This window comes from Mustela erminea, chromosome 20 (assembly GCF_009829155.1).
Source record: "Mustela erminea isolate mMusErm1 chromosome 20, mMusErm1.Pri, whole genome shotgun sequence".
Taxonomy (NCBI): domain Eukaryota; kingdom Metazoa; phylum Chordata; class Mammalia; order Carnivora; family Mustelidae; genus Mustela; species Mustela erminea.
Window position 1 is genome coordinate 7147680 of NC_045633.1, and position 6372 is coordinate 7154051.

General features: G+C 49.4%; 1 protein-coding gene across 2 annotated transcripts in view; it reads right to left on the reverse strand.

Moving 5' to 3' along the window:
* Nucleotides 1–5705, reverse strand: part of LOC116580553 (thyroid receptor-interacting protein 11-like) — a 302056-nt gene extending 296351 nt beyond the window's left edge. Inside the window, exons 1-2 of one of the 2 annotated variants that reach the window (XR_004281705.1) lie at nucleotides 5571–5705; nucleotides 4852–5026 (exon numbers count right to left, since the gene is read on the reverse strand). The gene's annotated coding sequence lies outside the window, so the exon portion shown is untranslated. Of the gene's footprint in view, nucleotides 1–4851; nucleotides 5027–5570 lie in introns of those variants that run through there. The other variant, XM_032326926.1, reaches the window with a different exon arrangement.
* Between the last annotated feature and the right edge of the window lie 667 nt (nucleotides 5706–6372).

The following is a 6372-nucleotide window of genomic DNA, read 5'->3' on the forward strand; positions in this document are numbered from 1 at the left end:
AGATGCATGTCTTTGTCCTCCAAGGATGGCTGTAAAATGTCATTGCTTCTTAAGATTCCGGTCGACTTACCAAATTCCTTCTGGAGCTCTGGCCTTTCTCGAAGCTCTTTAATGTACACGTCTTGCTCTCTGGTGCATTGTGTCAATTGCTTCTGCTCCTCCAAAGCAAAGGACAGCAGTTCCTTCATTCCTTGATGGTCGGCGTCTGTGTGCTCCATCCTCTTTTGCAGGTGTAGTATTTCCAGGTCTTTCTCTTGGCCAAGTTGAACGAAATGCTCATGCCCTACCGGTGACGATTCTTTGAGAATTGGCTCAGACTTGTTTGTTTCTTCCAACAGCTTCTTTTCGGCCCGACACAATTTTGCCACTAACCGTCCTTTCTCTATTTTTAAAGCCCTCACAGCAATGTTGTTTTCCAGAGAATCCTCGTTGTTGCGCAGAATAGATTCCTCCAGCTGATGTCTTACATCTTGGAGCTCCCAAACCAACTTTTGCTTTTCTGCTCAGAGATCCGAAGCAATGTTGTTCAAACTGTCGTTCAGCTGCTGCATTTGTGTAAGTTGTTGCTTCAACCTTCTGAGCTCAGTTTCCCTTTCCTGAAGTAAGTCATCTTTCACATTCCCGACAGTCTTGGTTTTGCAGGTCTTCCGTCCATCATTGATAGTTTACTAGTTGTTTGCCGTGCCGGTCAGTGAGGTCTGCTAGCTTCTGCTGGTGGACGTTTTGCAACACCACCCCTTCCAGCTCATGTTCGTCCATCTCCTGCATCCGCCGCTGCTCTAGGTCCCTGATGTGGCTCTTCAGTTCCACACCATTTCTGAGTCGATGGTATTTGGTCCCTGGGTTGAACACTGGCACAACTTCTTCCAATGAGTCACTTCAGCCTCCAGTGTTTCGATCTCATGGAGGAGTCTATTGATCTGTGTCTGGGCTGAGATGACATCAGCCAAATCCATGGTGTCCCCAGGGAAAGTCCCTTTCCCCAGCACATGTCTGTTAATATCAGAGATATCCCTGGTCAGAGAGGTCTCATTGCTGTCCACAGCCTCCAGGGAATGACCTAGGCCAGAGCCCAGGCCAACAGCCCAGGATAACATCTGATGGTCATACAACTGCTCTTGTCCATGGTGCAAAAGCATCCATCCCAGTTGGACTACCCTGCCAAGTGTCCCAGAACCCCTGCCTGCCAGAGGCTAAGAATCAAAAGCCAACAGGCATTTCCAGGCAACACCTGTGCGCCCCTCCCCCACCCCCCCTTGTGTGTACTCCTGCATGCCCATGGGCCACTGCTGGTCAGGTAGCTCCAAACAGCCAAGGCCCTCTAGCCATGCCACTCATCCCCAGGACTTCTACGCCAGGCCTGGGCCCCTTGCCATCCTTCCACTGCTTTGTTGGCTGTCCTGGGTGGGCCCTAGAGCATGCTCCTGCCTGACTGTCCCCAAGTGCCTGCCCCCAGAAAATGCACCTGGCTCTCGACTTCCCCCTAAGTGGGATCACAGTACACAAAGTCCTGTGGCATGCGCTTTCCACGCGATAGTATTTTTCAATGAGGTGAAATGTACACAGTCACATGCATCCATCCAGCTAGGAGAGAGGCTCCTAAGTGCATTTCACAGATGTCTACACCCGCACAGAGAATGGCCCTCATGGAGACTTTGGGTATTTCCAGCCTCCAGAGGCTCCAGTGTGCCCCATCCCTCCTTGCTCCATCAGTCCTGCGAAGAAACCTGTGCCTGCGCCTTGATTTGGCATTTCACTGGCCACTGCTTGCGCTTGCCTCCATGGCCTCCCATGGCTGTGCGCCTAGACCAGGCCGGGGGTTGCTCAGGATGGTGGATGTACCTGGTCCGCGGGTCCTCTGCTCTGCACAGAGTGGCCTGGGTGTGGGTCGGCAGAGGCCCAAGTCCCCCCCCCCCCCGAAGTCCCGGCCTGGCACTAGTCCACCAGTTATGGTTAGGAAGCACCCCCCCAGCTGCCTTTCCAGAGCCCTGCCAGCCCCCGCCACCAGCAATTCTACTGCACGAAGAATGGTCTGCCAACCAGACCCTGGGCAGAGGAATGTACCCATTGGGGCCCACTGTGATTGTGCCGGTTGGGTATAGGAGGGCTGGCTGCTCTCCTGGTGGCGTGCTCCCATCCCCTGCCACCACCAGGCACCAGGCACAGGGGGTTCTAGCCCAGAACCGTGACTTGCCACAGACTGGAGCCCAGATCGGGGCGCCGCCAGAGTCCCATAGGAGCCACTTGGTGGGTTGCCTTCTGAGACGCCCTCTGGGCGGGTCCCCACCACCTTATGTCCTGGCCCCACCCAGCATCACCCTGGGGGACTGCACGGAGCCTTCCCTGCCCTCCCCTGGGGTTTGCCCTGGGCCCAAACTCCAGTCATGGATGTGCTGGAGGCCTGGTGGTCGCTGGGCTCTGGGGGCGGTGTTCTCTGCCTTTCAGGGGGCGCCCCGTCTCTGCAGACCCTCTGCCTCCACGTGCCTGAGGGCAGGAAATAATTAAGGGGCGATCAGAGTCCACAGGATCTGCTTCAGGAGTTTCTGGCGTCCAAGGAGGGACTGTAGAGGTGCTGCCTCCAAACCCGGGCACCTGTGGACCAAACTGCCCAAGTTCTTGACATGGAGAAATTGGCAACTGGGAGGAAAGAATGGTGGAGACGCCTTAGCTGACTTTTATTTTTTTAAGAGCTTTTTAAAAAGCCTTTCTCCCTTTGGGTTTGGAAGCAGATCTTTCTCCAGGTTTCTTTGGTTTTGCTTTAACGCCTGACAGGAAATATTATCCATTATGAAATGACAGCAGAGACCAGGGTTTGTAGGCGGGCTGTTGGAAGGGGAACGACTGGTGGTTTTGAGAGCTCCTGGAGGTGATGGTCATGTGGCCAGTTATCTGGGGCACAGCTTTCAAGGTCTTTTAGGGCTTTTGGCTGTACTGGGCCTACTGACTGTTTATTCTGGGATAAGATACCAAAGGTGAGTTTTCCGCAGCTTTTGCTTCCCCCACCCCCAACACCTGGGTCAGAGGAGGAGTGTGGTTTGGCAAAAGCACATGTGGCAGTTCTTTTGGTGTGTGTGTACCAAAATGCTTTTCCTTCCCTTCTCATTTTCTAAACTTGCTTTAGAAAGTTTAAAAAGTTTGGGGTCCCTCCCCCAGAACTTTTTGCTTAGTGGCTTTGTTTTGTTTTTTAATTTGGTTGCTACCCCACCCTATGATCTTACTGTGCATTGATCCTGTTTCCAGAGTTGATGCCTGTCCCCTAAAGCCTAGCAGTGCCTACTTTTCCATCATTTCTAGGAAATGATACAAGTAATGCCAAGTGGCAGGTAGACAGGGGAGCAGTGATAGAGTTTTGGAATGTAAGTAACATTTGGCAGGGTGAGGTCCAGAGCCGATGACGAGAAAGAATTCTTGAGACCTCTTTGGTGCAAAATAGTGGTTTTATTAAAGCACAGGGACAGGATCCGTGGGCAGAAATAGCTGCATCAGGGTTGTGGGGGCAACTGATACACACTTGGAAGGTGGGGGAGGTGAGGAAAGGGAAGGGGAGGGTTTCAAAAGCACTTTCCTATGCTAAAGAGGACCTACATGATACTGGAGACCTTGCCATGGCCAAGTGAGGTGGTTTTACCTTCCAGCAAGGAATGAACATGAAGATGGTTGGAAGTTTCCTGGACGAAGGTCACACAGGTCCCACCGAGGTATGGGGGCGGGTGAGTGCAGGGTGTCAGCTTCTGCCTTGACCTCAACTAGCCTTCTGCTCCCTCATCAGGTGTGGGGGCTAATGTTTCAATGGAGAATCTGTAAATGAATTCTAAGATAATTCCTTGGGAGTCTTAGTAACATGTCTTGTGAAATCAATATTCGGTGAGGGTCAAGACAGATTTGTCACATTGTCGTTCTGGCCTGTTTATACACCATATTAGGAAAGGGGTGTTTGCTCTTTTGGCACAAAGTTCTGAGGCTATTATTTATTCTCCTTATTTATTTGGCAGAGCGAGAACACAAGCACTAGGAGAGGAGGATGCAGGCTTCCCACCGAGCAGGCAGCTTGACCTCGGGCCCCTCTCCCAGGACCCTGGGATCATGACCTGAGCTGGAGGCAAACGCTGAACTAATTGAGCTATCCAGGCGCCCCCGTTCTGAGCCTTTTCAAGCTCCCAGGCTGGTCAGGCTCTCCTTGGCCCCAGCTTCCTCTGCAACAGCTTCTCTCTTCACACTTCCATTTTGGCCATGGATGCCCTGCTTTTAGATTCCAGAGCAGGCTGAGGATTCCTATCTGTTCACCCCTCCGTGGAATATTCTGGAGCTCCTTTTACCACACCAGCCTTGTAGCTGCCGACTACTCATTCTTCAGCTTTCCGGGCAAATGTCTCTGCTTCTAAAAGGCCTTCGCTGATGCTACTGATGCTCCAACATAGACTGGAGGATCCATCCTGGGAACTTTCATAAGTCCACATAGCACCCGGTTTTCTATGATGCAGTGGCCTATTTACTTGTTCTTGTTCTCCAGTAAACGAAAGGCCTTGAGAGAGCCCTTGTCGCCTTTCTCCAGCACCTGCTGTGGTGCCTTGGGTAGAAACTCCATAAACATTGTCAACTCAAGGGTAATTCTAGTTCTTACCAGATCAGCCTGGCAGGGTGAGTCAAGGGGGACTCTGCACTGACCTTTGACTGTGTTTCTTTATTGCTTGATGCCAGCAGAGGTCAAGGAGACTACTGAGCTATGAAGGGTGTGGTTGCTATGATCCCAACATCCAAACGCTTTTCCTGGGGGATATTCTGTAATCCCGCCACTCCAAGCTGATGTGGTCATCCATCTCCCTCATCTGATGCTGTTCTGTCCCTGGCGGTGTTCAGTTTCCAGACTGCAGCTGAGTCTGAGCTCCTCAGTCTCTGCAATGAAGACTTGGACAAGTTCTTCCACTGTGTCACTTCCGCCTTCAGTGTTAGGATCGCGTTTGGAGGGTCTGTTGATTTTTGCTCTACCCAGATGACATCAGCAAAGTCCAGTACATCTCTGGAGAAACTGAAGGTGTGGCCCCCTCCCAGGATCCTGGAAGCCTACTTTATTTTTTTTTAATTAAATTTATTTATTTTCAGCATAACAGTATTCATTATTTTTTCACCACACCCAGTGCTCCATGCAATCCGTGCCCTCTATAATACCCACCACCTGGTACCCCAACCTCCCACCCCCCCACCACTTCAAACCCCTCAGATTGTTTTTCAGAGTCCATAGGAAGCCTACTTTAACATATAAAACTTACTTTGGAAATTTCCTTTTTCTCTAGCCCCCAAGATACATGTTGGCAATTATCCCTCAAGCACAAGGCCCATTGATCTAGGCCTGAAGGGTCTCATGACTAAGGCTTTATTAGACCATAATAAATGACCTTTGCCAACAACAGCTAGCCCCTCATGGTCCTGGAAACCTTTCTTCCAGAATTCCTTGGAGACTTACACTATCCCCAACCCCCTCAAACTTGAAAGTATAGAATAGGCCACTCTTCATGACCACTTGGCAGCCCTTTTTGCCTATAGGTCCTGTCCCCAGTTTTTAATAAAATCACCTTTTTGCGGCACCAGAGACAGCTCAAGAATTCTTCCTTGGTTGTGAGCTCTGGACACTATGATGACAAAATCAGAAACTCTAAGGTGCAGGACCAGAAAATGTGCCTAAAGAAGATACAAACACACAGTTCAAAAACAAGCAAGAAAACACTAAGAAAAAATCTTCCCCAAACAGGCTGATGAGGGACTTTGATCAAAGACTATATCTTTATGTTCTAAAGGATTCCCAGCAATTGAAAAAAAAATAAAACTGCAACATTTCCGATGGACATTTATAATGAAATTCAGCAAACCAGTAAAAGGAAGGAAGGATACTCCATCTCATTAGCACAAAGTTCTTTAAAAAGTTTTAAATTAATAGGTTTGGCAGTTTGGCAGAATTTTAAAAATGATAACAGCCAGTGTTAGGGTGTACAGAAAGGGAGCCCTCATCTACTCTTGTGAAAATACAAATCAGTAAAGAGGGTCTCAAGGAATGGCTTGGCAGTTGCTCTTAGAATTCACAAGGGACAATTCCTTGAGCCAACCAATTCCTGCAAACATGCACATTTACCTGTGCTTTCTACAACACTGCTTAAGAGAACACCATAAAACACGCAGCTATCTAAAGGACCATTGGTACTGAATACATTAAGTAAAATGGAATTTCCATGCCAAGGAGAACTAGAAAGCCATCAGAAATGAGGAGGCAGACCTATCTATGATGACACAAAGATAGTCACGGGTCACTAGAATGCAGAAAGAGTGAGCTAACTACAAAGCAGGAGGTATAAATGATTCACTTTATTAAAAGGACACCTG